Consider the following 12153-nt stretch of genomic DNA (forward strand, 5'->3'; position numbering starts at 1 on the left):
TCTCTCTCTCTCTCTCTCTCTCTCTCTCTCTCTCTCTCTCTCTCTCTCTCTCTCTCTCTCTCTCACACACACACACATCCTGACTGCTTCTTAAAATATGCACATGTTTCTGTCAGACCTGTGGTGTGGGTCTGAGGAGAGCCTTCATTCACATTCATATTTAAGGAGGTGGGAAAGTATTCCAGTATGCATTGAACAATGTGAGAAATCACAGCACAATGTGTCACCTCCATTATTAGCTCTGCTTTTTCCCTAAATAACAAAGTTGGTGCCTGACTGGTGACTGTTTCTCAAAGTAAAAGGATCTATCTGGACTTTTACAGGAGGCAATATATCACACCGAAGTAAACTTGGAATTCTTACACATCCCTTTGAGTTTATGGTTACCTGCTGGTTTATTGCTGCACCTTACAGGGCATAGGGGCAATATAGGGAACAATTAAAACAGTGGATTTAGTGAAATATCAGCCGGGGTAAGACAAGACAAACAACAGTAAATGGACTACAGAAGGACACAGGGGTACAGTTTATAAAGAAAATGCCAGTTTGAACAGGTGGGTTTTGAGTTGGGTTTTGAATGTTATTATGGAATCAGACTGTCGGATGTGTAGTGGCAGGGAGTTCCAGAGTCTGGGAGCCGAGCAGCTGAAAGCTCGAGCACCCATGGTTTTGAGGCGAGAGCTTGGGACGGTGAGAAGTCCTACGGACGAAGAGCGGAGGGTGCAGGAGGGGGTGTACTCAGTGTTCGAATTACCCATTTGCTTTCGGGGGAGCCCTATTTATTTATTTTTTGGCAATCATATAGGCAGACCTGAAAGATCTACAGTGGGGCAAAAAAGTATTTAGTCAGCCACCAATTGTGCAAGTTCTCCCACTTAAAAAGAGGAGAGAGGCCTGTAATTTTCATCCTAGGTATACTTCAACTATGAGAGACAAAATAAGAAAAAAAAAATCCAGAAAATCACATTGTCTGATTTTTAAAGAATTGATTTGCAAATGATGGTGGAAAATAAGTATTTGGTCAATAACAAAAGTTCATCTGAATACTTTGTTATATACCCTTTGTTGGCAATGACAGAGGTCAAACGTTTTCTGTAAGTCTTCACAAGGTTTTCACACACTGTTGCTGGTATGTTGGCCCATTCCTCCATGCAGATCTCCTCTAGAGCAGTGATGTTTTGGGGCTGTCGCTGGGCAACATAGACTTTCAACTCCCTCCAAATATTTTCTATGGGGTTGAGATCTGGAGACTGGCTAGGCCACTCCAGGACCTTGAAATGCTTCTTACGAAGCCACTCTTTCGTTGCCCGGGCGGTGTGTTTGGGATCATTGTCATGCTGAAAGACCCAGCCACGTTTCATCTTCAATGCCCTTGCTGATGGAAGGAGGTTGTCACTCAAAATCTCACGATACATGGCCCCATTCATTCTTTCCTTTACACGGATCAGTCGTCCGGGTCCCTTTGCAGAAAAACAGCCCCAAAGCATGATGTTTCCACCCCCATGTTTCACAGTAGGTGTTCTTTGGATGCAACTCAGCATTCTTTCTCCTCCAAACACGTCTAGTTGAGTTTTTACCAAAAAGTTCTATTTTGGTTTCATCTGACCATATGACGTTCTCCCAATCCTCTTCTGGATCATCTAAATGCTCTCTAGCACACTTGAGACGGGCCTGGACATGTACTGACTTAAGCAGGGGGACACGTCTGGCACTGCAGGATTTGAGTCCCTGGCGGCGTAGTGTGTTACTGATGGTAGCCTTTGTTACTTTGGTCCCAGCTCTCTGCAGGTCATTGACTAGGTCCCCCCGTGTGGTTCTGGGATTTTTGCTCACCGTTCTTGTGATCATTTTGACCCCACGGGGTGAGATCTGGATCGTGGAGCCCCAGATCGAGGGAGATTATCAGTGGTCTTGTATGTCTTCCATTTTCTAATAATTGCTCCCACAGTTGATTTCTTCACACCAAGCTGCTTACCTATTGCAGATTCAGTCTTCCCAGCCTGGTGCAGGTATACAATTTTGTTTCTGGTGTCCTTTGACAGCTCTTTGGTCTTGGCCATAGTGGAGTTTGGAGTGTGACTGTTTGAGGTTGTGGACAGGTGTCTTTTATACTGATAACGAGTTCAAAACAGGTGCCATTAATACAGTTAACAAGTGGAGGACAGAGGAGGCTCTTAAAGAAGAAGTTACAGGTCTGTGAGAGCCAGAAATCTTGTTTTTTTGTAGGTGACCAAATACTTATTTTACCGAGGAATTTACCAATTAATTCATTAAAAATCCTACAATGTGATTTCCTGGATTCTTTCCCCCCATTCTGTCTCTCATAGTTGAAGTGTGCCTAGGATGAAAATTACAGGCCTCTCATCTTTTTAAGTGGGAGAACTTGCACAATTGGTGGCTGACTAAATACTTTTGTGCCCCACTGTATATGTTTCCTGCATTAGATCAACATGGATTGCCAATACCTTGTTTGGTAGGACATCTTTTTTTCTCATCTCCGAAATCTCGATCGCTTTTTCGTTTGCCTGGCCCTTATGGTGCTTATATAAATCTTTTTCTGCAGGTTATTCTGTTGATCACTTATTCTGTTGATCTCCCTGCTGCGGCAGGGAGATCAATATAGCCTACTTTGTATATATACTATAGGCTACGTTGTTGAAGCCTCTTCAGGCTCCGCATCGGCAGGCCTCTCCCTCGGTGTGGAGCTGTCAAACTCGACCCCTAACGCCGCTTACAGCCAGCCAACTAAAAGTTGTTCCGTTCACGTTGTCATTTTTAGACTCCTTCACTTCTTTGCTTGTGAATCCAAAAGCTGCGAGGCTTGGCTGTTTTCGTTTCGCCATATTTTTTATTACAAAGCCAGAGTTACAAAAATATCAATATGAACATTTCAAATAACACGCCGGCATCACCACCGTAACCATAGCAACGTAAGTAGCGTAAAGAATGCAGCGCCGCCACGTACAAATGGCAACACCCAGAAATATTCACAAATATAAAACAAATATTCAGAAACTGTAATGAACAATGACTATTATTTATTTCAAGAACTTTTATTGACAGAAACTCAACATTTCTAATCTGTGTGACACAAATATGCGGCTCCCCCTACTTATCTCAAAGTCGGCCTTCAGGGGAGCTCCCCCTGGCTCCCCCCCCATTTCGAACACTGGGTGTACTCCTGAAGGAGGTCGGTGATGTAGATGGGGGCAATTTGGAGTCGATGAGCAGGGCCTCAGTTTTGCTACTGCTAAGTTTCAGTAAGTCCCTGCTCATCCAGCTCCTGATGTCCTCAAGGCAGGTGGTGAGGGAGGTGGGGGGCAGGGCAGTGGTGGATTTTTTTTTTCAGGGGAGCCAGGGCAGGTGTTTAATGTTTCTGAAGGTGATGGACCATTGTTATTTGGCTTTGGAAAGGGGGGCATGGATATACAAAATGACAGCTTTATGGTCAGAAATGGGGAATTCAATGACATGAAGGTTAATGGGAGTGATACCAGTCCTGCAGAGTAAGTCCAGTATGTGACCTTTGGTGTTGGAAGGTTGACATGTTGTGTGATATCGACGCAGTCCAGGAGTGAGATGAAATCATTTGCAAAAACATTGGATGGGTCGTAAATGTGGATGTTAAAGTCGCCTAAGAGGATAACAGTAGGGGACATTGCACATACAGATGTTAGTAGTGATGAAAATTCAGTGCAGCTCCGTTGCAGAGTAACGCAGCGGTAGAGACGTGCTCTTTACCATGAGACACAGAGCGCTCCATATGAGCAGTTTAAAAATCCACATGATGAGAGTTAAAAACAAAAACAATGTAATCCAGCGGTTTGATGATCCAAATGGTTGAAGTGAAGCGACAAACCTGCACTGCTGAGGCGGACGAGTAGTTGTGTTGGTTGTAGCCGCAGGTTTTCTCTCGAGGCGGAGAAACCAGACGTATGGCGCTGGGACAAGTGACAGGTTAGCTGGTAGTGGCTAACCTGTGTGGGGTGGCCTTCGTGTTGGCAGCAATCCACAGGCGGAGATTTGCACCCAGGAGAGCTGGCAGAATGGCAGCGGACAGATCCAAACAGGTGTGCTTTGCAGGGCGCACCAGATCAGGCTATCAGGTGAAAGAGAGCACAGACCAAGTAGTCCAGCACGGTGAGCCGTGTACCGGCGCGGCTAGCTTCAAGCTACCGAGTGACAGCACAGTAGCACTAGCGCGTGTACAGACTGTTAAACGGCTAAATGAATCGTCACAATCTTAGATGGGACAGACGGGTTTGTAGCAGACGGGTTTGGATTCCAATTGCACAAGACAACATTCAACAGATCGAGATGAAACAACACGAAACAATCGACAGACAACGGAGGAGGCGCGGCAGCAACTTGCCAGCGGTCCCTCACTTCCCAATGTAATGACCTGCTCTCCCACCCGATTGGCTGGTGCATCATTTTAAACCCCCACATGAAGAACTAGCTAGTCACTAAGTTGTCCAGGTTTCGTACGGTCATTAAAAACCTGGAAAAGTCATGGAAATTCAAAATGCAAATTCCAGGCCCTGGAAAAGTTATGGAAAACAATATTTTTCCCAAAGTTTTGGAAAAGTCATGGAAATGTAACTAAAGTTGCGTCAAATATAATTTACATTTTATTTATTCGCCTAAATAATCTGCGGTCTCAAGCTGTTATGTGCCATCATGGCATGGTGTTATTTTTTAATATATGAAGCGCGAGCGGTGTGCTTGAGTCTTCCGGTCTGTCGGCTGAACTCTGCTGCTCAGGGATGAGGGTCTAACAGGTTCAGCAAATACATTACTATAGTAACTCACAGGAGGCTTCTGGTGAGCATAGTGGAGTTTATTGGTTTCTGGTAGCACCGAGCTGTCACTCCGGTTCATCACATACTTAGCATAACAACATAGCCCCCAGTTCCTCTTTTATGCTTATGGAACGGCAACAACTTCAATGTCACAGTGCCACCTAGTGAACTGGTGAACTAACATGCAATGATATGACCTTACAACATCCCCTTCCCCTCAAGCAGGTTATATACATCCAACAGGAACATTGTAACACTGTAACAATTTTTTATTAAACCTAACGGGTGACTCACAACAGTATTATCTATTCCCTTCTTAGCTCAGCTGGAAGTCTTTGAGGTAACTGGGTAACTTAGTCTCTCTTTTTGACTGTCTCTTCCCTGGACTTGTATTTTCCACAGTTCCATGGACCCTCTCTGCTGCTGCAGCTTCTGTAGCTGCTGGCTCTTCCAACTCGTCCCCACTGAGCACCACACTCTCAACCTCCCTGCCATGTCTCTCCTTTTTCGGCTGCCTGACTTAGCTGAGTCGAGTCAGTCTGTTGTCTTTCATGGTCTTTTTCTGGTCTTTGGTGGTGAGCATGAATCTGATCCACATGTCTCCTGACTACTCTCCCATCACCCAGCATCACTTTATATGACACTGGCCCTGTCACTGACTCTATGATTCCTGGAATCCACTTGGGTTCAAAACTGAAGTTTCTCGTCAGCACTGAGTCTCCTGTTTTGAACCAGCGCCCCTTTGCCTTTTTGTCATGATCTCTTATTTGTCTTTCCTGTTTTTCTTTCACCTTCATGCACAGATCTGGATGAATTGAATCCAAACAGCAACGTAGCTTCCTCCCGAGAAGCAGCTCTGCTGGTGACAGACCTGTTGTAGTCTGAAGAGTCACACGATAACTAAATAACACTCTGGCTACCTTGGCTGTCAGTGTGCCTTCTGGACATTTTTTCATCATCCTTTTAAATGTCTGTACCCCTCTCTCTGCTAACCCGTTACTGGAGGCGTGATAGGGTGCCGAGGTCACATGACGGATACCCTTTATTTTCAGGAAATCTTCGAACTCTCTGCTGATGAAACAGGTGCCATTATCAGACACCAACAATTCAGGCAGTCCATGGTTACTGAAACTGGTACGCAGGCACTCAATTGTAGTGGCTGAAGTGGCAGAATTGACTGGAACCACATCCATCCATTTTGAGTGTGCATCGATGAGCACAAAAAACATCTTCCCCATGAATGGCCCAGCATAATCCACATGAATACGACTCCAGGGCTTATCAGGCCAATCCCAGGGGTGTAACGGAGCTGGTGCCGGAACATTTCGGTGCTCTTGACATGTTATACAGGCAAACAAATCCTCAATTCTGGGAATTGGATACTGCTCCAGTTTTGATACTCGATTTACAGTCAGTTTGTAATCACCGCACAACCTTACTGAGTCATCTGGTTTTAACACCGGTACCACAGGCGCTGCCCACTCTGCATATTTTACCGGTTCAATTATCTCCTAGGCTAGGAGACGGTCCAGTTCGGCCTCAACCCTTCCTCTCATTGCATACGGGACCGGTCTAGCTTTAAAAAACCTGGGGGTTGCTTCCTTGTCCACATATAGTTTAGCTGGGGGCCCTTTAAATGTCCCTAGTTCCTCTTTGAAAACCTCCTCATATTCCCCAAGTACCTCCTCCAATGTCTCTTCCCTGACATGGTGAATCTGGCTTTCCGGTCTCCACTGCAAACCTAGCTTCTTAATCCAGTTCCTGCCAACTAGACTAGGGCCCGTCCCTGGCACAACTACCACCGGTAGGTTTTTTACTGACTGTTTGTGCTGCACTTTTACCATAGCTGCTCCCAAAACATTTACCCTATGTCCTGTGTATGTTCTGAGTCTCACTCTGCAGTTGGAGGGCTGGTACCTCTCCCCTCCATAAGGTTTTGTACACTGAGTGGTTCACCACTGTTACCCCACATCCTGAGTCTACTTCAAACTGTGTTTCAGTTTCGTTAATAGTCAGTGTTTCTAGAAATGGCTCCTCTGCCGGTATGTCTATTTCCTCCACTTTGTACAAAGTGAACATGATCTCATCTGTGTCTATGTCATCTTTTTTGCCCTCCCCCTGGCTGACATAGTTTGCTCCCTGAGTTTTCACATGCTTATATCTCTGATATACTCCACCAGCTTTTGCTTGTGAAGCACTAACTGAGCCTTTTGACCTACACACTTTCTGAATATGGCCTATCTTCCCACACTTGTGACAGGTTTCTTTAATAAACCTACAGTCCCCAGCTATGTGCTGCTCACTGCCACACCTGTAACAAGCCTTATGCTGGTGCTGCTGCTCACTGGGGTCTGGCCTTGCCGTCATCTTGTGCACTGCCTCAGGTGCTCTCATGTGCGAGGGTGCTGACTCCAGTGACTGTAAGTCTCTCACATCCTTGCTGGCTGTCTCAATAGCCTGGGCCAGCTTCAGTGCCCTGTCGAAGGTCAAATCCGGCTCTGACAACAATTGCCGTTGTATGCGATCCACCCCAATCCCACAGACCAGCCTGTCACGCAGCATTTCTGGTAACTTGTCTCCATAGTTACAATCTTGTGCTAATTTCCTTAGCACAGCAACATACTCCATGACTGTTTCTCCCAGCTTCCTACTTCTTGAGTTACATTTGTTGCGCTGTACAATTTCACTGGGTTTGGGGTTGAAATGGTCTTTCAGCAGCTGAACAAGCTCATCAAACGTCTTCTCTCCTGGCTGATAAGGTTCCTCATAAGGCTGTAAGTCTGACTGCCAACTGAACTGAGCAAAATAGCTTTCTGCCGACCTGCATCTTCGATCTCATTAGCTTCAAAGAAATATTGGAGAACCTCACAATATTCCTCCCACGTCTGGGATTGACTATCAAAAGGAGCGGTGTTTCCTACCATTGCCGCAGCCATCTTCTAGCTCACACCACTGTCCGGTGTTTGGTGCCGTTAACGTAGCCACTCAACAGTCTCGCTCATTTGTGTGCATTTCCACCAGGCATCTGCTGTACTTTTATCCTCGTCGCCATTATGTAGTAACTCACAGGAGGCTTCTGGTGAGCATGGTGGAGTTTATTGGTTTCTGGTAGCGCCGAGCTGCGACTCCGGTTCATCACATACTTAGCATAACAACATCGCCCCCAGTTCCTCTTTTATGCTGATGGAACGGCAACAACTTCAATGTCACAGTGCCACCTAGTGGACTGGTGAACTAACATGCAATGATAAGACCTTACAACAATTACCTACGGTGCGTTCGTTAACAGTAACTGTGCGGAGTCACTTTGGCACAGACTGGACTGCTGGTGAACAGCAGAGCTCCCTGTTGGAGCGGCAGAGCGTGATGTGCACTGAAAGGTTTTTCCGTCGCAATATTATTTAAGGAATCGTTGAGCTAGCTAACTAGCATACATTGTCACTATCTGCTCACGTTAGCTTTAGCCTTCGTTTTCTAATAGTTTTTTTCATAGGCTATAAACAGAGCTCGTATAAGTATAGATATTGTACTAGAGTAAAAGTAGAAGTACACAGATCTTGTACTTGAGTTGAAGTAGAAGTACCAGAGTGTAGGAATACTCTGTTACAAGTAAAACTACAAAAGTATTGGCATCAAAATATAGTTAATGTAGCGACAGTAAAAGTAGTGATTGTGCAGATTGGTCCATTTCAGAATAATATATATGATATGTTTTATAATGATTGATCATGAAAGTGTTCTCAAAGCTGGTAAAGGTGCAGCTAGTTTGAATGACTTTGTATACTCTAGGGTAGCTGGTGGATTTACTCCAGGTGGAACTAAAGTCTGATTTAATACTTGATTAGATTTCACATCATTCATCCAGATCTGTAAAGTAACTAAAGGTATTAAATACCAATTAGCTCTGAACTGTAGAGGAGAAGAAGTACAAAGTAGCAAAACATTGAAATACTTAAGGTGGGGTAGGTAATTTTGGAGAAACCAGCTCGAGTGCGCTAGAATTTGAAAATGAACAACCGGAAAAAACTGCCACTTCCTTACAGAGCCCCTCCTCCAACACACACGTTCGCGCACATGACCAATGAGGGCACGAGATACATTTGCGCACAGATGGAAGGCTGACAGGCAGGTAGGCCATCCAGTTATTTTAGCCGGGCCGGCTCAGATGATTGGTCGTGCTTTTTACAGTACTACGGCTTCCACAGATGACATGTTTTTATGGATTTATTGTCAAAGCATTTAAGATATTCATTGCTATCGGGATGTTAAGAGCATTCCATGGAATATAACAAAAAGTGTTTCTAAGATAAATTACATACCCCACCTTTAAGTAAAGCACAAGTATCTCAAAATTGTACCCAAGTATAGTTCAGTCAGACAACTCACGTGTTCCTTTAACATGTTTATTAGAAGCAGCATATAGTTGAGTTTGGCGACTAGGCTCGGGCATCATCACTCCACAGATATACATAGCACAATGAGTGATGATTAAATAACTAACCCCCGAGCCTACAGGTGGAAGCTGGGGTGGAAGCTGGGGTGGAAGCTGGGGTGGTGGTGGGGCAGGCAAGCAGCAGCGACGTAGAGGTAGCTGCGGCAGTAGCAGCAGCAAGCAATGCATGGAGAGAGATCTGGCAGGTTAAATAGAGCGGCATATTAAGGAGACTCTGTTTGGTTGGTTGTAGAGTGGCAAGGGGCGTTATGTATGAATGCAGCATAAGTGCTCGAGTTGACTGCCTGAACTAGCTCGCAGGCTTCGCCCCATTTCAGTCAGAAAACTCACATGTTCCTTTAACATGTTTATTAGAAGCAGCATATAGTTGAGTTTGGCAACTAGGCTCGGGCATCATCACTCCACAGATATACATAGCACGATGAGTGATGATTAAATAACTAACCCCCAAAACTGCATGGAGATTAGATACTATCCCCCAAAATTGCGTAGCCCGACCCTGACGCTGGTGATGTAAGACTGATAAGTAGAGGGCCTGGCGAGCTGCCATGTGGCCAGTCCCCCTAAGCACAGCGGCTTTAAGGGGAATATACTACTAAGTGAGAATGCTATGTGAAGGCCCGGGAACAGCCCGAAAAGCCATCCCCCTTAAGCACCGCGGCTTTGAGGGGAATATACTACCTATATATGCTACCTAATGAAACTGCTATGTGAAGGCCCGGAACAGCCCGAAAAGCCATCCCCCTTAAGCACCGCGGCTTTGAGGGGAATATACTACCTAGTGACTGCTATGTGAAGGCCCGGGAACAGCCCGAAAAGCCATTCCCCTTAAGCACCACGGCTTTGAGGGGAATATACTACCTAGAGAGACTGCTATGTGTAGGCCTGGAAGTGACCAGTGCCGACCCCCCCCCAGCACCGCGGTTTTGAGGGGAATATACTACCTACTGTTTAGAGTCGGAGAGGTCCTGATAATTTATTCCGGTAAATTACTCTGACCTACTAATTGACCTGACCGAAGTTATTGAGTCTATGTAAGTTTGCTGCTTGGCTCAGATCCACCAACGTCAGCAAGATCTCACCTCTATTAACTTCCCGAAGAACCTAGGTTCAATTAACTGCTGTTTCAATTCAGACAACTCTTTTAATCTGTTTAAGGGATCCCGAAGGATTTTGATATCAGTAAATGGAGTGTGCTCCTACCTAAGTGTGTGTGGCAGGGTGCAATCTTACCTTTGAAGCAGGAGAGGAGGGCACAGGTGTCTTTTAAATTATCCCAATCCAACTGGTGGGATTCAGTTTATTTGAAGAAAAATAGGTCCAAACTAATACAGGGTTTTTACCTTCTCTCTTTACAACATTATAATCATACTAAAAACCTGGTGCTGTGATCATGTTCAAATATGAAACTTTAATTCACCAGTCTTACATTATTACCAAAATGTTTTAATTTCAACTGCCCAATTCGGTTGTGGACATTTTAAAATTCTCCCGATAGAATTTAGAGGTATTTCCTCGTAAAAGACCGGTGACAATAAAAAAGCGCATTCAACTTTCCATTCACCAAATCAATTCACATCAGTTTCATACCTTTTTTCCGACACAGACGGCGGGTATAACATTCAAAAACCCATACCTGTCCGCAATTTTGGAGGGAGAGATTTTCCTCACAGGCTATAATATTCATACACTTTTTCCGACACAGACGGTGGGTATAACATTCAAAAACCCATACCTGTCCGCAATTTCGGAGGGAGAGATTTTCCTCACAGGTGGCGGTAGTAATATTCACAAACACATCTCTCATCAAATCATTCCACTCAGCCAACAACCAAGAAATTCGAGAGATATTTACCCCGTCTGGCAGAACCTTACCGAGAGCTAGTTACCCAGCTCTGGAGCTTTTTACTCTCAACCCCTGTCTTTATGCACAAAAACCCCGATAGCATTTTCCAAAACGCCTCCTCCACACCCACATCAGGAAAAACTGGGCAGGGCTTCTACTGTACAGGGCTAAACATGACCCGACATGTTCCATAGCTGTTATGGCATAAGACACACCTTTTCATCCATCCATCCATCTTCTCCCGCTTATCCGTGGTCGGGTCGCGGGGGTAGCAGTTCCAGCAGAGAGCCCCAAACTTTCTTTTCCCTGGCGACATCAACCAGCTCTGACTGGGGGATCCCAAGGCGCTCCCAGGCCAGCGAAGAGATATAATCCCTCCACCTGGTCCTAGGTCTACCCCTTGGTCTCTTCCCCAGCTGGACGTGCCTGGAACACCTCCCTAGGGAGGCGCCCAGGTGGCATCCTAACTAGGTGCCCGAACCACCTCAACTGGCTCCTTTCGACGCGAAGGAGGAGCGGCTCAACTCCGAGTCCCTCCCTGATGACCGAACTTCTCACCTTATCCCTAAGGGAGACACCAGCCACCCTGCGGAGAAAACCCATCTCGGCCGCTTGTATCCGCGATCTCGTTCTTTCGGTCATGACACACCTTTTCATGTTAGTGTAAAAAGGACATGAACTCTTTTTGGCCTCTAATGTGTTTCTCCTTAAGCCTGGAGCCCCCCCTCCCTGTGGACTGCTGCCAGAGGAGAGGGAGGAAAACGGCCTACTCTCTTCAGAGACACCCATAAATCATAGATCTTACATACTCAACCTAAACAAACCACTTTGTTTTTGTTTATACTGTAAATATAGAAAAACCTAAAATATGAAGTATTTTTCATTGTGGGTTATACAAAAATATAATTGATTATATTTGATTATACCTAACTTTCGTTTTAAGTATTAAACATACTATGAAAACTCACAACACCCTCTTTTCAAAACGTAAAGTTATCAAATAGCAACAGAAAAAATTATAAGCATACATACATATTCAAAAACCGTCAAGA

At 45.1% G+C, this 12153-nt stretch overlaps 1 pseudogene; it reads right to left on the reverse strand.

Moving 5' to 3' along the window:
• Window positions 1–3958: 3958 nt before the first annotated feature.
• On the reverse strand, window positions 3959–7822 carry LOC117536005 (annotated as a pseudogene).
• Between the last annotated feature and the right edge of the window lie 4331 nt (window positions 7823–12153).

Source organism: Gymnodraco acuticeps, unplaced genomic scaffold, assembly GCF_902827175.1.
Source record: "Gymnodraco acuticeps unplaced genomic scaffold, fGymAcu1.1, whole genome shotgun sequence".
Lineage (NCBI taxonomy): Eukaryota > Metazoa > Chordata > Actinopteri > Perciformes > Bathydraconidae > Gymnodraco > Gymnodraco acuticeps.